At 43.4% G+C, this 25,574-nt stretch overlaps 1 protein-coding gene across 2 annotated transcripts in view; it reads right to left on the bottom strand.

Annotated features, from left to right (window-relative positions):
- The window catches only part of PRKCD (protein kinase C delta), a 60,851-nt gene extending 36,004 nt beyond the window's left edge, over nt 1-24,847 (bottom strand). The window contains exon 1 of one of the 2 annotated variants that reach the window (XM_040076665.1): nt 24,704-24,847. The gene's annotated coding sequence lies outside the window, so the exon portion shown is untranslated. The remainder of the gene's footprint in view (nt 1-24,703) is intronic. The other variant, XM_040076664.2, reaches the window with a different exon arrangement.
- Between the last annotated feature and the right edge of the window lie 727 nt (nt 24,848-25,574).

Genomic DNA, 25,574 nt, shown 5'->3' with positions numbered 1-25,574 from the left:
TTTCACAGACGGAGAAACACAAACCAAGTACCCAAGGACTTCACTTTGCAACACTGCAAGTCAGCACCTGTTCTGTTACTTTACTGGGTCATTGCACTGATGAACACGTTGGTAAACACGACACAAACTTCGTTACTTGCCTAAAAAATACTTTCAGGAAGATATGTGCAACTGACTTGCCAGGGCATCTACAGACTAGCCAAAAAGGAACTGAGGACAAAGCCTTTGATTACAGCTGTGCTCTTGTGTCCAGTTAATCCACAGTGTTCAATGATTTTCCTACAGACAAGCTTTCCTGGCTCATTACGGCCTCTCACTTTCTCCATCACTAAATGGATAAATGAGTTAAAGTCTTGGTCACTTTCCTTGCACCTTCCAATTATCCCTGACTTCTTTCGCTGCACATTTCTTCTCCCATAGAAGTGCTCCTTTACAATAACTTTCACAGCAACTTTTTTTTGCTAGAAATGACACGTCCTGATGTTCTGCTTTCCAGCCACTCTGGGATGCTGGAGGTGACACAGGCTGGGGCTTTTCTGTGAGGTCCCTCAGTTAAAAGGGAAGGGCCATGGCTGCTACTGGCACAGAAGAACTCAGGAGGAAAACCAGAGAGCCGTGAATGCCCACAGCTCCTGAGGCTGCAGTGGCACACACCATGGGCACAATGCCCTTCCCAACCCTTCCAGGGTCTTCAAGGGGACAGGGAGGTCACGGAGAGAAGCCCACAGGAACCAGAATGCTCCCAGCACTCCCTAATGCAAGCCTTCCTCCATGGAAAGATTGCTTGTCCCCTGGCAGCCGAGTGGGAAATTCTCTTTCCACGCGGTGTCATTTGTTTGAGTAGATCTACCCTTAATGGTCTGCCCAGCCCTGCCTCCCAACCTTTCCTCTGTGAATTAGTGCCATCCACATTGCCTTGAGTCTTTCCCTTCTCCAGTGCCAAGAGGCTCTTTCACACTGCTTACTATGCAGCTTGCTTAATTATAATTACCCTGGCATTTCGTCTATCTGGAATACTTTTCACTTCCACGAAGCAGAAAATGAGTGAGTAGTCAGTGCTGGCCAGGAGCTCTCACAGTTTACAGCAAACCCAGCACAAATTAGCCCAAAAAGATTCCTCACTGCCTCGTGGTTTACAGCACTCAGCGCTCCCCAGGCCACAGGATGCTGGCTTTTCCCCACAGGTCTGGATATTTGCTTCTACAACAGCACTAAGTACATAAATCCTGGTCTAAATGGTGTTTTTTCCATATTAGCAATTACTGCTGAACCCACAGACACGTTTTGTGACCAGGACTGAGGAGCAATTCATACAATTAAGAAGAAGTAAATACATGCCCATAACCCGCCTCTTACAAAAAGTTAGTCCACATCTTGGATAATTTGAGAGTTCCCAGTGCTGAATAAACAGAAGTTAAATCAACTTCAGCCCAATGAATTACAGCTTTGTGGGAAAGAGCTGCAGACAGCTACATTTCCAGTCTTTAAGAGACAACCCCATTCTGCCCCTGTGGGACTGTTAAAAATTAAAATATTTACTCAGATCTGAAAAAAACCCACAGCTATATAGAAAAATGTATTTGCTTGTATTTTGAAAATGCTTAATTAAAAGTAATTTTTTATGCTCCTATGATGTACCTCCTTGTCCCACATGCGGTTTTCCAAGTAGAGCATTTACGTTTTCTTAACTGCTCTAAAACTAAATCCACCTCTGAAAATGAAATTATGAAACCCATTTCTGACAGAAAATCAGCACTTACAATGCATCTGAGGAGATATCAAAGGAGAAAAGAACCTCACGGTTCTCTTGCAGCTCTCAGCACCCCACCCTCATCCAAGATGTGCACTGAGAAACTGCATCAGGTCAGACGTGCAAATATGTATCACCAGCATAAAGACTGGATATCCTGAGGAAGGAGAATAATTTTCATAATTATCTCCTCTCATTAACATTTTGCTCCACCGAAGCAGTAGGGCTTTTTTAAATTTTAAAAAGTTATGAGGAAAATATTGCATAAAGCCATCTTGATTTCCAACATATGTCATTTGAATATAGTAAAGTTTGATACAAACTTGGCTACCAAACATAAAACTGCTTAGAGCAGCTCCCTTGCCAAAAGGGAAGATTGAACTTCCACACCTTGTGTAAGTGAAACTGAGGAAAGTTTCCAGTATAACTGGAAATACTGGAAATAGTGTATGTCATGTAGTATTTGCTCAGTGGTAGAACTATTTCCCTTATCTTGTGGGGATTATAGATTATAGTTGAATATTAAAAAAAAAAAATGGCATTTTAAGTAACAACTTACACATCTCAAGTAAATCATGCAAAACTATTTCCTTTTCTTTTCCAGAGGAAGAGTTGTAAAGGAAAATGGAGAATAAACTCTGTGTTGCTGACTTCAGACATTATCCACAAAAACTACACAGATGCTTCCTGAACCAGGTTTTAAGTGCAGAACAAGGCCTGCATCTGCCCAACAATTACTTACAGGGTAAAAGGATACATAGAAAATAAAATGAGCTTCTCAAAGAAGAAATAGAAAAAAACCCAGTGAAGATAGATTCTTTCCTGTTATTACAAATAACGTTTTTCTTGCAATAGCATTCATTTACAGTGGATGATGGACAGGCAGAAGACACCTATCTGGCATAAGAGAATTAAGACAAATTGAAAATAGTTCATTAAAAAAAATGGTGCTAATCATATTCTTATCAACCCACCTTAATGCATGGAATTGATATCACAGCAAACTGGATTTGTACACTGACCTCTTTCAAGATGCCTCATGTTAGCTCAGTGCAGGGTAGCTAAACATCAGAATACTTTTAAACTGGGGCATCAGGAGTTACAAGAGTTAAAATCTCTAGTTATTCTGGACTCTGATAAAATCTCCTCATGTTGCTACCTCTGAAAGACTCAGACACAACAACAAATACTACAGGTGTTTAGTACAGTTCTGGAGCAGTGACACATAGTGTAGGCACTGCCCAAAAAATAGATTCTTCACCCTCCCCAAAAGTAGAGCTAAGCAATTCTCTAGCTTTACTTTCAATCTTTGAACACAAACTCAAAACAGAAGCACTTTAAGCATCAATCTGTACTATTGCATAATCCAAAAACGGTTTAGGAGACTTAAACAATAGTGGGGCAGAGTTGTTTCCATTGTTTGTAACTAACTCCCAACACCACATTAAATTTTAGGATGAGCAAGTACAATAAACTCTGCCTACAGAAGAGAAAACACTGCTCAGTTTGGTTTTTCTCATCAGTAAATATTTTGTGGCTCTTGCTTAATTCAGAATAAACTTCCAGTATGCTCTACAATGGAAACATTAATTTCTGTTCTCCAAACAGAGACTGGTTAGAATCTCTAAACAATTTTCAGTAACAACTTTAGAAGACACAGTTTGAACTCTTCCAGCATCTCCTAGTGAAGTTACATTCCTCCAGGCAGTTGTAGAGTTCAGAGGAACACTTTATTACATTTAAGATCTTGGCATGAGAGAGTCAAAAGAGCAAGGTTTGGGTTTGTGACCCATGTACTGCTGAGCTCCCTTCCTCCGCTCCCTTTTCCCATCACCACCTACCACTGGACAGTGAAGCTGCACAACTTGGCTTAGTAGCAACACCTCACCATGGCTAAGGGTTATCATCTAAAGTCTCAAAAGTCTTTTACCATTTCTTTCAAAAACACTCCACAGAAGGAGTCAGTATTATATTCCCAGCCAGTTACAGGCTCCTAACAGCAATTCCACACCTTTCTGAGGCAACGAGTGACTGAGTTTATATTCAGAACTTTTCCTCCTGTCCCTTACAGCAAAGAGAATCAAGAGTCTTTCTGTAATTTTGGCGAGACGCATTATTACGCATGCAGGTTAATTAATTTGCTTCCGCAATCAGACAGGGCCGAGGCTCTTCGGATTCCTCCTTGATATGACTAATTCTCGTGGAAACTCCCAACTTCTGTGCTTACTCATAAACCACAGAGCAAGAGTGCTGAGTAAGGACACAGCTCCGAGCCGCACAGACAGGTAACCTGCCATCACAAATACTCATTCAAGCGCTACACTTACTAAAGCTCCCGTTCAACATCTTTTCTCAATCTGAAACAAATTTACCAAACTTAATATCCAAAGGGCATCTCAAGAAGTTTGTAGACTATCCATCCATCTTTATAAAGAGATACATCTTTATAAAATTATAAGACTTTTTTTTTTTTCCTAAAGTTTTCCTTTTAAGGGCCTTTGAACAAGTGGAATGTTAGAATCAACCTCAAGGACAATCTGTTGAAGAGCTGAAGGGCAGATGAATGTAACTGCATTTTGGTTTGGGATAAGAAGACTACAGGCCAGGCTCGATGTAGATGTCAGTAGCACCTGAAATGAGAAGCTCTCAGATGATATCTTACGTGGCGTTACGTGAAACCTATTTTTGCTACAAAGCTGTTAAGCTGAAAACCCCCAGGCTTCCCCTACAATAAATAACAATAAGTAAAGCAAGCTGAATGCAAGGAATGATGGAGAACGGAAATACCCAGGGAAGTGAAAACTGAGAAAGACTTAAAAGAGAAAGACTAAATTTATTCTGTTTGATTCCCTTCCTGGCTTTTACCCACCAATTAGCAAGAGTTTCATGTTATCGACTCACCTCCCTGTCTAGAGGGTATCCAAAGACAGACCAGCCTTACAACGTGTTCATTCTTTTATTCATTCCCTTACACGCAAGTGAGGGATCATTTTGACAGGAGTTTCACAACACCTCAGAACCTTTAAAAATCCTTTACCTCGAGGAACACTACAGCCCAGGTTCTTTGTTTTTCCTCCTGGTGGCAAGGCCCAACTCGCCTCAGTTTCAGGAGGCACCTCTCAAGTGGGAAACAGCAGCATTCTTTTGGGTTTCAACACTCATTGGACTCACTACAAGCGATGACTGAAACCTCATTTTCAGGTCAAACATAAACAATGGGGAGAAATTAGATTGCAGAGAAGCAACCAGTGACTTCTGCTGCTACAGGGAGGCGTGTTAGTAACCATAAAATAGACAAGGTCCCAGGCTGAACTCTACTGTTTGCCTTTGAATCTGATCTTGAATGCACTATGACCCAGAGAAACCTTTAAACTTCTCTGTTGCTTAGTTTGCTCTAATAAAACAATATATACACACTTGACAAAGCATTTTAATTGTGAAGACTCACAACAGAAACTTTAATATTAAAAATGGGATTTGTTGACACCGACTCTCAACCCAGTTTCGAACAAATGGCTCGTATTTACAGAGGAAAGCAAAACTACTGGGTCTGAACTAATCCTACAATTAACAGATACATGGAAGAGCCTACATCCTGAAATCAAAATTGTCAGTCACAGCTGTGTCTGCAGGACAGCTATCACAAGTCACCTAAATGGTGCAGGAATGGCAGATAGGGAGCAGTATCCTCTGGGGGCCTTGTGGCATTAACAGCTGTCAAAATACAGCTCAGCTCCATGGGAACACACCAAACATTCCCAGACACTCTGCCTGTAAGTTTACAGACACTTCATAAATAATGCTTAAGCATCTAACAGGAGAGAGACTCACACATGACATCCAGAGCCAACAGCACAAGCAATGCAGACTACAGCTTAAGCTGAACACAGAGAGAACCAAAGCTCCTGAGGAACTCAAGATTGCTTCCCCTTAGGTATTTAGCAGGTGAAATAAATGGTCTGGACCACACAGTGTGCAGAGAGAAGTCAGTAAGAGCCAACCACAGAGCAAAATGGAGGGATCTAGATCTGGAACAAGCGACTCAAACATGCCTGAAAGCCAAATTGTTAAGAGAGTTTAGATCACTGACTGTCATCTAGCATGGGATTAAAAATAGGCAACAGGTGGGAGGGAAAGACAGAGAGGAACTTGAAAGTTTTTACTTTTGTTGCTAGCTTTCACCTGTGTCTTAATCCTCCAGGGGACAGACCTTGATGGCCTGGATTTTGGGATGTACACAACATAAATAATTTTTCCTTCTCAAGCAAACTAACGGACTGCAGATACAGAGTTCTGGATTATCAGATATTTTAGTCTGCTTATGATTTTTTCAAGTGACAAACCCTAATTAAGTATATTTAGAAGAATTCTTTTCCTCTCATCATTCCTCAGCTCCTGTAAGTTCTGGAGAATTTTAACCCCTTTTTTTGCCATAGTTTACAGACAAACATTCCTGCTCAAACAAACTATGGGAGAGTACACGGGAACACAGAGTTTACTAAAAAACACAGTAAAGAACAAGAAGCATCAACACCGTAAGTGCACTGATATGATACTGGAAATTCCTAGGTCTTGAAAACAGGAATCAAGTACTTTGTGGAAAAACACAGTTGTGCTGCAACTTGGGAACGAAGAACTCCACAGTTTAAGGGAATAAATAGCCCATGTGTGAGTGTTAGGAGCACACTCCGGTGAGCGGCAGTGCCCCTGTCGGGATGCGTTCCAGGCACCACCACTGCAGCTGAGCTCCTACATCAGTACGTGTCTTCTCAGGAGGAGGCATCTGCCAGGAAGAGAATGATGGATAAACCAGCCCAGCCTGGGACCCAGCTCCTCAGCAAAACTGAACTGCATCACCCCTAAGCTTGGGGACTGGAGTGATGGGCCATCCCCACGGCATGGGGGAGAAGGAGGAGAGGGCTGGTCCTGGGCTGCAGAGGCAGGGAGAGTCCCCTCCATTTTTTTGTTTTTTTAAATCTTCCACCAGGTGCTGAGCCACAGAAAATCATTAGATGGATCACTGGATTATTTCCAAACAATAGTTCCCCTTTTTCCAGGAAGCTGAAGGATGGTGCCTTCAGAGAAAACACTGAGCAACTTTTCTGGAAGTTGACCAGCAGATAATTGTGCCTATTCCACGTGCATTATTTGAGGATCATATAAATATTTCAGTGTGGCATCAGAAAGGTAAAGCTCTCTCAGAACACGTGCAGTTTAACCTATATAAGCACACACCTCTTTCAGATTGCTCCTCTCCCTTCGGAAATACATTTTTGAATGATAGACAGTAAAAATACATTATAATGCAGAAGCAGTTAACAGGTGGTGGTGCTCTGTGTACTTATGTACACAACTACAAATTAAATTATGACCTCTGTTACCCAAATGACTCACTCAAAACAGCAATAACAGCCTCTGACATGCACTACAGTCATGACTGCCAGCAAACTCCACCGAAGCCACTTAACCTCTCTGATTAGTAGATGTGGTTTTGGTTACTTACGAGCATGTCTAATTTTATCATGACGCTGAAGTTCCACAGACATTGCAGGTTTTCTGCCTCAAAGGGACAGAGGAGTTTTGAAGTTTCATCCAAAAAAAATTTCAGCTCTTTATTAGGACATGGCTATAAATCACCTGGAATGTACTCTTCAGATATAGCTATCTCTAAAATATGAAGATTAGTACCTTAAATAGATGATAAACTTTAACTTTTCCTATAATAATGCCCCTCTTTTAAAATGCAAATAATTCCACCTCAATGACACTGTGAAATTACCCTGAAAAAAACCTGGACTTACTCTAATCACAAACACAGTGAACGAGAAAATTACTGGCACTATCTTCAGAGCAGTTTAAGCAAATAAACAGAAAAACTCATAAGACACCATTCCTACTAAATTAAAGAGAGCAGAAAACCTCCACCTTCCTCCCCTCTTTACACATTTAAGGAAGATACTACATTACCAGAGACTGCCTCAGTTCTAGTTTGCGTATTAATCTTCATTTGGGCACTTTCCAACATTTCATAAACTCATTTTTCTGGCTGGCAGCGGGAGACACAGTACATATTCAATGTCTGGAACTGGCATGATTTAGGTCCCATGGGTCCTTCCAGCAAGCAATGAAATAAAATGACCTGTTCTACCAAGGGACAGGACAAAATTTCTATCCCACAGTATTCCTTGTTCCCAGTGGCCTTGTTAGGCAATTACCTTCCCTTTAGCGTGGAAAGCTGGAAGCTTGCCCCTTCAAAGAGCTGCATAATAAACAAAATTGCCTGCCAAGAGTACTCGCCTGTCATACCTGTCTTTCATACTTGGCAGAGATTTCCCTCTGCCTTCTAAACCTCCTGGATCGGGGCCATAACCACGCTTAGGCAAGACAGGAACAGTCACATCATCGGGGAGTAGCTGGGATTTTTCCTTGAATACACAAGGTAGTCGATGTGTAATGCACTAACTCAAAAAGTCACCAAGTTTATCTTTCTTAGGGAGCCCAGCACAACAGTCTGTGCTTCCTACCTGTTTCTAGTACCACAAAAAATTCACTCTGCTGAGCTAAACTTGGTTAACTCAAACAATAAAGAACAAAAGACACATTTTGCAGACTCACTGTTAACCCCTTTTCCTGTATTGTCTTTGGTAGTATCTTCCCAAGCAGATGAGATTTCTTCTAGGTAACCTATTACTTTTAAGACCCAGGCTGTGGTAAATCAGTGACCAAGTCCTTCAGGACCAAGTGTTTGCACCTGGCAGGAAATTTCAGCTGACCACTGAAACTAAGAATCCACCTAAATGAACACTGTAGCCTGAAAACTTTTCCTGCCTTTCCAGATGAACAAGGCAGAGCCACAAGAGAGAAGCTTTCCACACTGTAAATGGAGCAGTAGCCAAATGGAACTGCTTCATCCTCGCTCTCTTGAGCACTAACACTGACTCAAGAACAATTATTTGAAATACTGTATGTGGCTCTCAACAAGGAGACAGAGCTCCTTGCAACTGCTATAGTTTATCACAACTAAATATCCTGAATTTAGACAGTAACTCAAATATAAACAACCAATTCAAGGAGAAACCAACTCAAGGTTGAGAAACCAACTCAAGGAACAACCAACAGAGGAGCCCTTATGTTTCAGATGAAGTATCACCAGGAAATCTTATCCTTGTTCACAAAGAGCCAGCTTGGAGGCAGAAAGTAAAATTATTAAAGCCGTGCCCTCATAGAGAAGAGTTAGGATCTAGCAAAAAGTACAACTCTGCAAATGAAGTAAAGCACATGAATGCTTCACTAATCTAACAAAGCTCTTTTTCAATATAATTCCATAAAAAGTTATATTAGTCCCTGAAAATAATCAGGACTTTGAATGTTTCCACAGGCACCAGGAAAAAAAAACAAAAAAAACAACAAAACCCAAACCAAAGAAAAACACAAACCAGAAAACCTGGATCAAAGCACACAGTTAAACGTCAGGCATCAAACTCTGGAGCCATAACAAAGGCTTTACAATCTAAAAAAGATTACATGGTTGCCATTTTAGAGTGTTTCTGTGAGTGAGAGATAAATGAGAACATGGTAAAGGTCCAAAATATGCCAGCTGAATAAAACCCAATCTGTTATATTTTCCAAGACAACACTCTGCTCCATGAGCTTTGCTAGAAGGAGCACGGTGAGTGCAGCCAAATTCTCCTGAACAGGAAAACCTCAGACCTGGATATCAATGGCAAGACAAGCCAGAGAGTGCAACAAAGACCCTCCCAAACACGGGAAAATCTAACCAGGAAGGACAAACCAGCTACTGTAAAAGGACCAAAACTTCTCTGCCCTAAGACATTTCCAGAGGTGGGGTTTAATAGGAATAAATGACTTTGTGTGTGTAACTTTACATTTCACACTAATGTAGCTGTGATCTTATGAGAAGCTTGAACAGAGAGAGAGGGAGAGAGGTGAGATGAAAATGAAGATCTGCCCCTAGGGAGAGAAAAGATCTCTGTTCTTAGAAATGAAGAAAACCTTTGCTTTTGGAACTGTTCACCTTTAGAATGGTACCCCATGAGCCCATGACCCAAATGCAGCTGGGGGAGGGACTTCACAACTGCAGATTCCCGGGCAGCTGCTTTTGTGAGAATTAAAAGCCACAAGACCGTTCTTTCCTGGGGAGAAGTTACCATAACATATCAAAAGAGACTCCTCTCTCAAAAAGAACTGATGAAAGGCTATTTTATAAGTGGTAAATTGACCTAGAGTTCCGAGTTTTGTCTTTATACGTTGTCTGTGAGAAAGAAAAGAAGCTGTTAGGGGAGAGGGAAGTGTTTTGAAGGTTTTATTCTGATTCTTATTAATTTTTTTCTCTCTTTTGTTAATAAACCTGTCTTTACACCCTTTTAAGTTTTGAGCCTGCATTGCTTTTCTCCCCATCCTATCTCATAGCAGAAAAAGAATAAATAATTCTAGGAGACACTCAAACCACTACACATAATTTGGGAAACAGAAATAGGCAAACTTGAAACCACTACATCCAGTAAAGTTTCTTAAAATCAGTTTTTGACTATTTGCTACTTAGGTGTCCTATAATACAGGAACCAAAGAACAAGGCAGAGAGCAAGCTGAGAAACAGAAAAACAAAGCTTTTTGGAGCTTCATGATTTAAAAGGTTTAATTGCAGAACTTCTCTGTATAACATGCCTTTTAGGGGAAAAAAAAAAAAAAAAAAAAGGTATTGAACTGCATCTGTCTTTTTAGCAAAGTACAGAAAAGCCAGGTAAAAGAAAGTAGAGCACAGGAATACAAAGAGGGAAGTGAAAGCTGAGTTTCAATTCTGTGAAATATGCTCTATTAGGACTGATGTCACCAGAATGTCAAAATGTGTTTTGAAGTACAGCATTTGAGTTCTAAAATTGATTTCTCACTTTCTTAAGGCAATATTAAGATTACATTTTACTATTTTCACACTTTACCAACAAAAGATGGCGGGGGGGGGGGAGATCAGTGTTTGTTTTGGGGAGCACACACATAGCCCACATCCCTTAATGGGTGCAATGGTAGCAGCAGAAAGAAAAAAACCCATCATCTTCATGAACATTTTAATTAAACGTGTATTCTGGTTAAAATCAGGGAAACGTCATTCTTGCAAGCATGAATTATGAATGTAAGAATTCATTTATTCCTCTGTCAATGACAGTGCCACCAAGTCATGCAAATTATGGCCATACTGAAATCTTTGTAAACATAGCTCCAGCAAAAGGAAAACTGGTTGTGCTGCTTTCAGTCTGGTTTTACTCAGACATTGTTCAAAGTCTGGTGAGCCCAAGTAACTCCAGTCACTATCTAATCCCTCCCTGATATGATGGGCTGTGCAGTATTTGAGGACGTGTAGGCAAAGCAAAGTCTAACAGCAACAGATAAACTTGGATGTCTTTGCAGCAGGCAAAGGCTCTGGGCAGGGTGAAGTACAGAGGTTTCTGGCTTTTTGGCTGGGCTGTGAAGTAAATAAATCAGCATTTTGCTTTCCCCGCTGGGCTTCTCCAGCTCTGCTAGCACTGGATGGAACTAACAGGATTAAATTCATCTGCAGACCCCTCTCAGGCCCCTGGGCATCTCCTAGCAGTGGAGACCCCTCAAGTAGCCCATGGCCACCTCCCTGCTACACCTCAGCTCTTTCTACCGACCTACAAAGAATGCAGTGTTCTGATCTGCACTGTTAGAACACTCAACCAAACATCTAAAAACCGTTTGAAAGTAAAAGCTCATATTTTTATTTCTTTCTTAGTATTTAGCAACACCTGAAAACAAAGAGCACTAGTGTTCTCCAAAAGGCCAATTCAGGACTTGGACAACTTCAATATATAAATGATGTGGGAATGAGCTTAGAAATGTGCTTATGAAATGTACAGTCAGACACAATCAACCTCTGGATTCCAGGATCCACATTAGAACAGAAGCAAGCAGCCTACTCCCTCTTAAAAGGTTGCTTGCTAGGATTACCTTTTACTTGTTTGCATTATTACTTATTTGAAGACGTTATTACTGCTCAGCTGAACATTTTCATTATTGATGAATGCCATATGCACCTGATGTCATACAGCACTACACATTTGAAAGAAAAGAACAATTGTACTGTTTGAGTTTTGGGGGAGATGCAACTAATGGAAAAATGATAACACGGTCCTTCAGCCAATCCTCTCCACCTCCAGCTATCCAAGCCAAGCTGAACACAACTACAAGAGGGCTAATTCTATACAGCATGGGAACATTGAGAAAAGTTTAATAAAAAATGCTGCAACAGTTGAAGCCATTGCATTGCATAAAGCCCAAGAGGCTTAAAGGACATGTCCCATTCTTTGATCTACAACCTGAGACTCCAGCTTGTGGCTGCATCAAACACACAACAGGGGCATCCCACAGCTTCTGTCTTCCACTTCACCACTTTGTCTCCAACAGGAAAGGATTCTGCTCACTGATAACCAGAACATGCCCTTCCAGCAATTTATCAGATCAAGCATTCAGAAGATTCAAAATGAGAAATTCTGTACAGCTGAGCGTGAAGATTCACAAGCTCAGCCAACCAGAGTCGGAGATAAAATCTCAGTCAGTATCAGAACACGGCTCCAAGTGATACTGAGCTGGTCCAGCTGGAATCTCTGGAAATAGACCAAAAAAGCTTTTCCAGCTTCTTTTCCCAGAGGACAACACCCTCTCTGTTACAACACTCATGTTACCCCCAGCTCATTAACACACCTGCACAGGCACAAAATATGTGAATTACACACGTAAAACCTAACTTCGAGGAAAAGAAATCTCTCGGAGACTTTGTAACCATAAAGTCACAAGGAACATGCAGGAAAATTCACAAGTCTCAAGAGTATTTGCCTTTCCCTAGGATGCTGGCAGAACATCTACCTCCTCTTTGTTCCAGCCTCGATACAATATTGTACATTCACACGGAGATTTCTCCGGTTTGCACCGGGGAAGGAAGGGCTCGGGCTGTGCAAGGACAGCAGCGGGTGTTGCTGTGCAGCAGAGCTCAGCGTGCTCAGCCCTGCACAGCGGGATGGGAGCTGCGGGCTGTGTCCCAGCTGGACAGCTCAGTGCTCAGCCTGGGAGAGACGGGGCAGGCAGCGAAGGCAGGACAGCCCACCCCAACCAGGCACCCACCCCTGGGCTACTGCCGTAAGAAAAACAGGCAAAAAAACCCAACAAACAAACAAAAATCCTGGGAAAAAACCAAAACACCACAATCAAATACCCAAACCCCTGAACAAACACAAGTTCCGCTACCCACGTTCTGGGCATGCAGCAAGCAAACAGTTACCCAAACTATTCAACTTGTCAGGGGTCCAGCAGAAGCAGAACAATTCTGCTACCCAGTACAACAGCACCGACTCTGTCTCACCTCTCCAGAGTCCCACATCCAGCTCCAAACATTTCCCTCACCTGCCCCTGCTTCTCTCCTTGCCTCTTACCTTGAGCATGGAGAACAGATAGAACTGGGGTGCCTGTACACAGGCTTTAAAAGGCTAACACAGTACAGACACTGATGGACTGCACAGTGGGGGGCGGTTTTTTGTAACTTTCCTAACAAATTACTTCAGGAGATTGATTGGTTAAGCAATTAAAAAGTGCTATTGAGTGGACTTTGGAAAATAAGACCCTGATCACAAGAGCATTATGCATGCTGCTCTCCATTTACTGCGACTTCCCCCACTAGAACTCCAAGTAAGAGCTGAAGGACCACAGGAAAAAAAAATCCCAATTCAGACAGACATAAACAGGCACAGATTTAAGTTACCTTTAACTCTTGTTAGGCAGCAGGGTGCCCCTACTAACCAAACCAAAACTAAGCACTGCAGAACAAGGATAGGTTCTTCTGCCTTGGCCCACCTGGGACACCTTGTCTACAGCAAATGTTTCCAATTACACGAGTCTGGCACCCTTTTTTGTTTGTGCTTTTCAGAGGATAAAACACTAGATATGGCTGTCTTTCCTTTGAAGTATTTGAATGCTCAGTGTCTGAGAAGCATTAAGTGGTCAGCCCAGCTTGGAGAGCTGTTAATTCAAAACAGAGCCGTGTAACCTGCATGGTTTGCTTAAAGCAAGCAAAGAAAACATCCCTCTGTTGGAGACTCACTCAAAACTTTTTTAGTATTAGGATCAGCTTTACTCACTGGAAAGCAGAATGAAATAGCAGCAAGAAAACCAGATTTATTAAAAAAAAATAATACAAGTAGACTTTTTTTTGCAGTCTAGAGCAGGAGTATTGCTAAAACCCTTCCACAGCCCTCCGAACAAGATTTATTTGCCAGTTGGATGAAGTCTTAAAGAAAGCATAAAACCGTCCAGAATTCAAGCACGCCATCACACGTGATGTGTGCATCAAAATGTTTTCAAATAATTTAGAGCCTTTTCCTCATCATCTATAGAAGCATCATTTTCCAGCAAATGATATTCCAGTAATTGACAGATAAAGGAACTGAAAATAAATGTGGGGTTTTTTTTCTACTGACTTCCATTAAAGTAATGACAGATGCTATTATAGAGCCTTGTAACAAAACAAAACAAAAACCAAAAAAACCCCAGAAAACCACAAAAAAAAAACCCCAAAAAACCCCCCCAAACCCCCAAAAGCCCAAACAAACAAACAAACAAAAAAAAAAGAACAAGTCATGACTTTCAAAGGAGTAATTTTCTGTTTGAGTGTGCCCCTTTGACAAAAGTGAGATCATGCTATGTCATGACTTTCATGGTACTTTTTACTTTAAAATTTTTTCCATTTTAGGTTATTATAACCATAGAGTACTACTGCTAAATAAAATCAGTTTTGATATCAACCAGACAAAGCTCAACTTTGTTGCTGCTCTGGTAATTAATTCCTTGCCATTTCACTTGGCCAGAAGGGGAAGAAAGGTTTCTTCCCGGACATTTTTCCATTTACAGTCCTCAATCAGTTTTCAAGTTTCATCTGTCAACCACAGCAGCAGCAGCAGAACTTGTATTCACACAAGTGGCAAATCAGTTTATAAACATTCAGAATTACTGTGTTTGCATAAGCTTTTGTATTTAACTGCATCCGTTTAAGAGCAGACAAAGTGGACTGGCACATCTGCTTAGACAAGGCTTAGCTGTGATAAACTGACTTGGTCATTAAATACATATATAAGAGCTCATTTTCTTCAGGGAAGAGATGGGGATTAATTACTAATTTAGCTATAATCACATATTATAGAAGATTAATGTCTACTTCATCCCTAAGGGAAAAATTCACTAAAATAAAAGACTTCCCCTGATTTTTATGCTACATTAAGTATTTATCCACAAAATAAAGCACTGGAAAATCCTGGAAGAGTCCTTTCACAGTTTTAGTATTTTGGGGGAAAAAAAATAAATTTGGTTCTTAAAGTACACTAAATTCTGCTCTTTGATCCAACAATAATTACCAACCTCACATTTGGTTTCAGCGCTGATACAGATACTTCTTAAAATTTTAGAAGAATAGATTTAACTTAATCTCTGCTGTACTTAGAACTGCAGTATTTTATACGTTAAAATGTATTTATATTCCCACAAATGCGTGCTAATGTTTTACTCAGAACTGTTTGCTAAATGCACTGATGTGCACTCTAGCTAGCACACTGGATTCCAAGTACTGCTTATTTTAATAACATATGCTTGAACTCAGCTGTGAATAAGATATGCACTAACTCCATACAAGAAATCTGCACAAAAGCAATTTTCAGTTAAAATTCGGCCCTGCAAGGACACAGATATTAGAGTTAAAATACTTACTAAATTTCAAATAATCACTATTAAGACTCCTTGTCAAGATTGGCTTTTTAAAAGGAGAAAGAAATGCTATTGCATGTCACATTCAAACTCAATATACAGTTCTGGGAAGGTAAACACTTTGCTGCAAGAAATCAGCAGCTCACTTCTTCAAAGTTTTGAAAGGAGGCTTATGCAATGCAGAGTTCTAGAGATGGAAAGATTGGGTTCACAGTTATTAACTGGTAAGAGAATAAGGAAATGAGCGCAGAACAATACACAAAAAGTAGGAGATTGAAACTAAAAGCAGATTGTGCTCACAAGAGGTTTTTGTTCTTTTCTCCAGCTGCAAGATGCAAGACAAAAAGAACAGAATTCAACATAAGGAGAGACAATGAACAACCGGCCTGTTTTGGCTTCTTCTCCTTAAATCCATATCTATATAAACTTTCAAGCAAATAAACATTTCTCTTTGCTTCAACTGCCACCCACTGGAAAAGGAAAGCAACATTAATTCCAAATTGCAAGACCCAAAATAGATCAGAAAAATCAATCTGATGGACACTGGTACAGATCACATTAAAACCCTGGGGTTGCCTTGAAAAATCTTGGTGGCACTGCAAGAAATCAGCAAGCTTGCAAATTAAACTGAAACAAAAACCAGGATGCAGCAACAAACCAGAGCTCCACTTCCTCTCTCCACCCTGGCCCTGGTGAGAGTACTTGGGTTGTGTTACAGAAGTTCTGGGGAGGAGTTCCTGAGGATGGAGTGGGAGCAGGGCTGGCAGCCCAGGGTGTGAGGTGGACGAGCAGCATCGCGGTGCCTGGCACTTCTCATCGCTCTGGGCTGCCCCTGCCACGCTCCAGGTCCGTGTCTACACTCACTGTACTTCTCTTTCCCACCCGCTCTCGCCTTACAGCAGAAACCAACCAACTCCCTTGCCCAAATGGCAGTTCCAGCATTCCTGCTTCCCCTCGCCAGCAACCCCCACATTCCCTTCAAAGGACGTGTGGGGTGTCTGTGGTGCAGATCCAACAACTTCACCTTTTGGGAAATGGAGCCACGTGGAAAGGCTTGCCGAGTAAAAACCCATGTAGGCTGCAAGAGAGAATTCTCACTTACTCCGGACACAACTTGTCCGAATTTCAGATAAAACGAACCCGCACACACACCTTCAGCGCTTCCCTAGGTCAGCCCTGAGGGGTGTTTGCAAACCGAGGCTGCACTGCAGGCGCAGTGAGAGCAGTTTAACACGAGCACGCTGCACGTGTGCCACAAAGCACAGAGCCCACCCTTCCCTGGATCCGAGCGCTCTGCAGAGACGTGGCCACGGGGAGCCTGTGCCCAGCTGCCACGGCTCAGCCAGGGGAGGCAGGAACCACAGCTGGCACTGCTGGGGGAACGAGACAGAGAGAAAAACCAACCTCCGGTGAAACGAGACCAAAGAAATGGGGAGAATGACATTCCAGAGGACCTTCAATCGTTAAGATATTCTAAGGTGTATGTGTATCAGAATAGATACTCTGCAAGACGTAGAGATCTTACAGATGAGCTGAGAGGTACAAATTGATTGCAGATTCCCTCACTGCAAGGGTCCAAGAAAACCGGAGAAAGGAAAAGAAATCCTAAGAACTTCATGCAAGCATGGTAGGGATTAACAGATTCCTACAAATTCTTGGTCCAAATAACACGTTTCTTAAAATGGCCTTAAAAAAAAAAAAAAAAAAAAAATCTATCAGGAAAAAATACCTGGCACTATTCCCTCATGAAAATTCTCTTCTGTTTATGTAAAGGTGAGGAATCCCCAGCGGAATGACTTCACTGGACTTGCACAACAAGACGCTTCCTCAACTGGGCAGAGCTGGGGCCGTGATACCTGCCAAAGTTGTAATACTGCTTTGAGCTGTGTCTCCTGCTCTCTAGCTCCCCAACGTGACTTTTTCTAAGGAAAAGCTGTCTGCTGACCCCTGGTTTAACCTGTCCTCCCCTAACTTGTGCTAGGTTTGAAGGAATGAGGTAGCTGGGGATGTTGGCATCTCCTTTTCAGCCAAGAGAACGGGAGAGGAATGTTCCAGTGCCAACGGCTCACTGCACTCAGTTTATAGTGAAACCGGCTGAATGTTGGCTCTTAAGTTACCTGACAAAGCGCAGGTCCCTAGCAGAAAGCTCTTGCCCCTGGCACGCTGCTTCTCAGGTAAACTTGTCAAACAGAAATAGCAACTGTGGGTTCCTGTCAGCTACTGAGGAATGGAAGCACATGTAACCTGAGAGGGCTCGCAATTCCCTGCCACACTGATCTGCTCGGGACATTTGGCAATCAGCACCCCCAAGTCATGAGCGAGACTGTCTGAGTTCAGCAGAGGCCGCAGTCAGCAGGCGCTTACGGAGACAGCGGAACCCGTGTGGAGCAACACACAGCTCAGCGAGAGCATCACAGACCAGCACACGCTTACGGAGACAGCAGAACCCGTGTGGAGCAACGCACAGCTCAGCGAGAGCATCACAGACCAGCGCACTGGATGGGGAGAAACGCAATCGTCATTCATCAGCAAGTGCAGGAACATGGCTATTAAAAAAAAATAAATCTTAAAAAAAACCACAAACCCATCGATACTGAAAGCATCTATAGTCAAATCTACTCCTTCACCTGCAGAGATACTTGTTTGACTAAGGGTTTCAGATCTAGTTAAACAGAGTTCGTTATCAAAATGATAGAATCTGACTGCACCTGCTTGATGTAAGACAGCCATCTGCGCTCATTCTTACAGAAATACACATTAAATACTATTTTTTTTATTTTTTTTTTAATAGTCAAGAATAAATTTTACTTTCACAAGGGTGTTTCAGTAAAACACTGAAAAAATTCAGACACCCAACTGCGTTCCTCAGCAAGTGAAAGAGTTTCTCAACTGGCACTAATGAAATCACTGAGATACAATACAAAATACCCATTTTGGTTACAAAGTCACACCAGCAAAATGCAGTCACCAAGAGGCATTCCAAATCATACCACAAACATCTCGAGATAAAACGTGCAGGGCACTCAGTGTCATATTTCAAACACGACAGTCTTTCAATGTTATTGCACTATGTCAATTTATCTTATTTTCCGTGAGAATACAAGTTGAAAGCACATGATAAACACTACTTGTTATTGGCTGGACCCTATCTTCTTACCAAACTTGTGCACACAGGATTTTTTCAAAAGGAGGGACTGTTTCTTTCAAGAAAGAAATGCAAGATTCCTCTTTTGTTCAAGCAAGAATCAAATATAGTCTCCTAGAAAAGCAGAGCTCAGACATCAAACAGTGTGTTAGCAATTGCTTAGCTAACTTTGTACTCAGAATTTCCCACACAGAGTTCAGAAGCCAAGCTTAACCTTGAGTTTGGCTCTTAAGACAGCTTTGATCATCTTTTCACATATCTGCCCACATGTTCAAGCATCTAAATCTTCAAGAAAAAATAAAAGCTTTACTATCAGAAACAAAAATGTGGTATCACAACCAAAAATCCTTCTCCTTTAAGCCATTCCTCATAGTGAATACCGATGCACTCAATGCACTGAAGTAAATTAAATATCTGTAAAATGACGAGGAATGAAGGGGTCCTGACAAACACTCAGATTTCAAGAGTTCCTTCAGCAGAAAAACCATGGCAAACCTTAAACTGCAGTACCTCAAGAAACCAGAGAATATGATAGCGAAGTATACAAGCAAGGATTTTATTAGATATTAAATAGGTGTTGGGGATAGGAGCAGATAAAATCAAACACTCAGAGACTACCTCAACACTTGAGTGCTAAACAGCCATGTAATTTTCTCTTTGTCATCTCATCAGTACAAATTTATCACAAAATAAACAACCAGGCTAAACCAGCACAGGTCTGGGCTTCCAGCTCTAGATCAGTAGCATGAATTACTTCATAGCTCAGGGGTGGGGGAAGATAAGGTGAAGTTTAGATTTAATGCACATGTTTCAAGATGTGCTGTATTGACAGCAGGCGGGCAGGATTAAAACAAGTCCATAAATACCTAAATGATTTTTGAGACTGCAAAGGGCTAAACAAAATGCAAATCAAAGCCACTCATGCAAAAATGTACATGACATTTTGGAGATTTTCAGCCGTCCAGGAGGTTAGAAATAAGACACTAATTCAGAAAACTCCTCTGAGCCCAGTGGGGTGCAAAGGACGTCAGCCCATGTGCACCGCTTCAGGAAAGAGGGGCACCCTTACTGAAGGGTCTGGGAAGAGCCTGTTTCAGGAGGGTCTCTCAGCCACAGACACAGTGTCCAGAGCAATGACACCCTGCCCTATTAGCCAGTCTCCAAGGAGCTCTCCTGACTCCACTCCCAATGGGTAAAAGCGAAACCACTTGGCGACATCTCAAGCAAGACAGACCATAGCCTGCTCACAGCTCTGACAAAAGTACACGAAATAGCAGGATATGTATACACATTACCCAACTGCTTTGTTCTCAAATGCAGGTACGACCTCGAAACTCAGAATAACCTTGTTCTGAGGCATAGAGAGGCAACTGCTGCTTTGGTTTGTTTTTTTTTTTTATGTTTGACAGTTGGCTGATTAAATGGGAGGAGAAGGCAAGCACACATCCTCCTCCCCTAGCAGTCAGGCAAGTATTATTCAAGGTTAAAAGCTTAACATGGATCAGTTCCATGAAGTTATCTGTGCTAGTCATTCCCAGACTTTATGGATGGTGATTATTATCATATGAATACCAACTATGCTTAAGTATCCTTATATAAACTTTTCCAGATAGAACATTGCACTCAATGGCAAAGCAATTACCAGAAAACACATTAATTTCAGTAAGAGGATACCATAAATGTATTCCGTGGTTTTATGCACTTTCTTGGCTTCAGCAGTATTTGCAAAGAATTTATTTTATGGCCCGCGTATTGGATTGCAGCTATCAATATAAATCTGTGCCGCATCACTTCCATCTTTTAGTCAAAAACTGTCAGCTCTATTGTCAATCAGAAAAAAGCAACAGGTCGAAAACATAACTTCATGGATGTCAGGGCACCTTGCTGTCACCAAAGGGCACACATAATATTCCACTTGAATAAATTTTAACCAAAAGTTAAAAAAAAAAAAAAAAAAAAAGCCAACAGAAAATGATTTGAAGCACACAGATATACACATCCGATTTCTATCCTCTGCGGCAATGTTACGTGTAATAACAGAGTCTGGTCTAGAGCAGACCAGAAACCAATCCTGCGTGACTCTTGCCAAGGTCAGATTTGTGCAGTTCCCAGTACTCCTGTGTGACAGATCCCTCATTTCTCTACGTTTCCTGGTGTCTCTGGTACCGGTCTCAGCCCTCCGTGCAGCTTCCAGGTATAAAGGCAGCATGGACAACCCAGGTGTTAGGATACAGATAACCCAGGTGGTCCTGCAGAGTTAGAGGCAATACATTGCTTCCTATGGAGCAGATTTCTGCTAGTCCTCAAATCCCATAAAAACCTGTCGGGGTAGCTCTGGCTTCAAGAGGCAGTGCCTCTTTAAGAAAGTGTAGAAACTCTTTCGGGTAGAAATAACTGCCTTTGAAATGAGAACACAACATAGGGCACTTCAGCATTATTTTACCAAGGCTGTAAAGAGCTCTCCCAGGCTCATTTCTGTTAATTGCATCTTTGTAAAGTGCAGCCAAGCGGATGCAGGATGATTGCTTTTAATGCGCTACCCAAATGGCTCTGAATGGGTGCAGCTTTCCCCCTTCCCTTATTCCTGCTCCTCGTGGAGCTCTACAGAAACAAATTCTGCACTTGGATTATGCAGATAAAGGCAGACTCGCAGAAAGATGACAAGTTCTGTCACAGAGCAGCAGTTAAAAAATTACTGGAACACAAACCGGTTTGGTGCTTTTTGGGCAGCTTTTGGACAGAACCTGATAAAAGCAGTATGAAGAAGCTGCAGTCAGTGCAAGGAAAACTCCAGAGTAAAAAGTCACATAATCTTTCTCATCAGTGCATGATTAACAGAGGAATTTGGCTCCTAATAAGTCAGCCAGCCCCCAGACTCCACTGGTAAATCCCTTCTTGTCATCTTTCACATTCAGCTCTGACTCATCTGCAACAAACAGTTCCATCCCCAGCCCATTTATTCCTTCTTTCCTCCATTCTTTCTGCAGCAGTTAAAGTACGTACTTTGCAAATGCAGTGGAGGGGATTGAGACTACAGGCACACAATGCACCGGGACTGCATCAGGAAGAGACACACCTGAGTTAGCTTTGGGGAACTCAAATACCTGTGTCAATGAACATACCTCAGTGCTGGCCAACACCTGTAAAGTATTTACACTGCACAGGCCACACTGGGGCTCGGGCCACTGCAGCTCCCTGTGGATAGCTGCCCTGAGTGAAACTGGCACATCCACACCTCCAGGCACAGCTGGGGAGGGAGAGGAGAGGAGAGGAAGGGGCTCCTCTATTTGGGGGCAGCAGCCAGAGCTGAGCTCCGGCTGTGGATGGGCAGGGCGCAGATCTGTGCCCCTGCACGGAGGCAGGGTGACAGTGAAGCCCTTCAAACGGGAACAAGGATGGATGGTTAATTTAAACTACCAGCCCTGAAGTACTCAGCAGAATCACGGGCCGGTTAAGGTTGGTAGGGACCTTGAAGATCATCCATTTCCACCCCCCTGCCATGGGCACCTTCCACTAGAGCAGATTGCTCAAGGTCCTGCTCAGCCTGGCCTCGAACACTTCCAGGGATGGGACTTAATCTGAATGGACTTTAATTGTAATGACTCTGGCTTTCAGACATCAAAATAAACTCAGAGGCCTGAAAGCTTCTGTGCTTTTCCCAGGAAATCAGTTACTCTGACAGTAGATGGCATCTTTCCAAGACTTATTGTTATTTCCTAGATCTATATAGCATCAATTAGCCAAGTTCTCTTTGAGAGATTCTTCTAAAGATTTCTTTTTAAGAAGTATACCTAGAAAATTCCTTAAGTATTTTATTTTAGAAATAGTTTCTAAATAATTCCTTCTGTACAGAGTATCTTTTCGTCTATACTGTGTGATCAAAAAGTGAAATTTATTATGCAATTTTGCTGTTCCATTCAATTAAAAAAAAATGACTCTACTGTATGACTGTGTTTAACGAAAAGGTGGGTTATAATTAATGAAGCACAAAATAGCAAAAAAATTAACAATGAGCTATTTTTTGATGTAAATACAAGCATCTTCCTGATCAATTATGTCACACATATCACCTGAGCAGAATCACCTCATGACTTGCTCATCACCCACACAGACATCACATCTGTGTAACTGAATATACTTTTCCGTATGTTTGTATCAGCCACTGAGTGGCAGCAATTCCTTCATACCTAAATCTGAATTATGAGATGCAGGATGAAAATCCCAAAGGACTCCCAAATCCTAATTCTTTTCTGCTGCCCCTGAGTCCTTCTGTGTTTAGCAGTACAGGCAAATAATAACAACTAGTGAAATGTCTTATCGCTCCTTTCATTTTTTATCCGTCAAAGTTCCAACAGTAACGCACTTCATTCTGAAAATCATGCCCACAGAACTTGGATGTATTCGAATTTACAAAACATCGTAAAACAGCATGGGTCAAAGAAACTGAAAATGCCAGCATTTAATAATTTCTTAAATTAAAGCACACACCTGTATTTTATTATGAAATCCAAGGTGAGGATAAGAAACATTACAAAAATAAATCTAAACCTATGTTTTGCAGCCTTACGTTTGCTTTTCTCCTCAGTATTTGCAGGTTCCCATAGAAGTGACTTGGGGTGACTGAAATCTATCAGTCCAAAGGAAAACAGCTCATTTTTAACGTAGCCATTTTCAGGAACTAAAATAAACAGGAAATCCTGCATATACACTTTAAAAAATGCTTATGAATTATTGCTTAACCACTTAAGAAGCACTTCTTCATAGTGTTCTTGCTCAGGAATCTATGCTGGTTATAGCTTCCTATTTGATTAGCACAGTGCTGCATGGCAGCAATTATTTGATAGATGGAAAGCCGAAGAGTTTATTTGCTATTACATTGCTAACAGACTATTGACTGTACAAGTCCAGAGCAAAAAAGATTTAAAAGGAACTAAACACACCACCACAAGCGTATCAAGGATTTCGACACTGATTATTTGTAGAGATACTAAACATTGCAGTTCAGGCTTTAAATGCGTCTCTAACACTAGGTAAAGCTCTAGCACCAGAACTGATTCTCCCACACCCATCTGCTCCGCAGAGTCAGTTCTCTCCTCGGACATACCAAGGGATGGGATACAGGGCAATGTCATCCTCGCACATAAACCTCCTGCAAGAGTTCCAGATCTTTGCTCTGCGCTACTCAGACGATCTAGAAGTGAAGTGGTGCAACAGTCAGGGGCCGCAAGTAAACAGATGTCAGATGTAACCACAGAATGCTGTAATCCAATTATTTTAATATTTCATACCCTAATGCACACGGGGAATTCTCTAGCGATGAACTGAAAACTGTTTCTTAAAAGATGCACGCCTGGCATGTACCGTACACAAAAGCGTCAGGCATTCCTGCCCCTTCACTTCTTACTGTCGGTCGCCGCTCAGCTGGAAACCTGACCATTTAAAAGACTGTGCATTCCATCTGCTCAAACTCACTGTGGCACGGCGACTGAAACAGACTCGGGGAGGCCGGGTGGGGGAAAAAAAAAAAAAGTTGGTGGTATCAAAGTTGGCATTTCTACCGGGAGGAGAAACTCCACGTTTCTGTCAGGGACCGACCCCGGGGATCCGGCCACCTCCCGGCCCGGGGCACAGCGCTCTCCCCCCGCAGCCCCCCGGGCTCGCCCCGCTCCGGGTCGCGCTCGCCCCGCTCCGAAGCGGCCGAGGGGAGCTCGGGCGGCCCGGGGCCGCAGCCCCCTGCCCGCAGCCCAACATGGAGGCCCCGGAGCAGGCAGCCCCGGGGCGGGGGCACGGCCCCGCCGCCTCCCGCCCCAGCCCGGCGCCGAGGCGCTGCCCGGGGCGCACGGGGGGCGGCGGCTGAGCCGCGGGGACCCTCCGTCTCCCTCCCTCTCGCTCTGCCCGCCGGGCGCCCCACGGAAGCCGGGCGGGCCGGAGGGAGCCGGAGCCCGTCTCGCTTCCTCCTTCACCCCAGGCGGGGCAGGAACTGCCGGGCGGCAGCGGCAGCCGCGCCGGGGGCAGGTACGAGCACTCACCGCGTCCGGGGAGCCGTCGGGAGCCGCGGCCGCCGCCGAGTTTCGGGCGCTGTCCCAGGAAGCAGCGAGCGAGAGCCAAGGAGTGCGGGCGGAGGGGCGGGAGGGAGCAGTGTGTGCCCGGCACGGCCCGGCGCTCCCCGCCCCGCGCTCCGCTCCGCCCCCGGGCGCAGCTGCGGCCACGCTCACCTGCTCCCGCCGCCGCGGCTCCTCCCGCCGCCGCCCCGCCCCGGAGGCGCCGTGCCGGGCTCCGGCTGGCCCTGCCCGGGCTCCCCGCAGCTCCGTCCCCTCCCTGCCGTCCGCCCTCTCCTCTCCCGCGGCGGTGGCCGCCTGTGGGAACGCCCGAGCCCTCAGCGGGAGCCCCGCGCTGAGCCCGGCCCGAGGCTCGGCTCCGCTCCGCACCTGGGCTCGGCGCCGTGCCGAGGGAGGGGCCGCGGCCGCCGCAGCGCCCTTGTGGTGTTTGGGGTTTGGGAGGTTTTGGGCCGCTGGGCGCCCGGACACGGGGAAGCACCGGGGTTTGAGGTGCCGTGGCTCGGAGTGAGCCCTTGCCCGGCGGGGAGATGCGCTCAGGTGTTCTCAGCCTTTACTGCGCTTTTGGTTAAAACATTCTTTAGCGACTTGGAAGCCACGGATGTTGTTTTACAGCGGGGCCAAACCCCGTAACTCTGTGGTCACTGTCGTCGCTTCAGCGAGCTCAGAAACCTCAGCTTTGGCCGGTGTGCCCGAAGTTGGAGGCCTTCCCCGGGTTATTTTGGGTCCCAGCCGGGTCTCCCCCAGTCCGTGCTCTGCTCTGAGTGATGGGGCTCGGTTTTTTCTTCAAGTGCTATAAGCCTTTGTATTAAAATGAGATATTTCAGGGATGGGCTGCAGCACA

This window comes from Hirundo rustica, chromosome 12, assembly GCF_015227805.2.
Source record: "Hirundo rustica isolate bHirRus1 chromosome 12, bHirRus1.pri.v3, whole genome shotgun sequence".
Classification (NCBI taxonomy): Eukaryota; Metazoa; Chordata; class Aves; order Passeriformes; family Hirundinidae; genus Hirundo; species Hirundo rustica.
The sequence above is the reverse complement of the archived record's forward strand: the minus strand, read 5'-3'. Positions and strand labels throughout refer to the sequence as shown.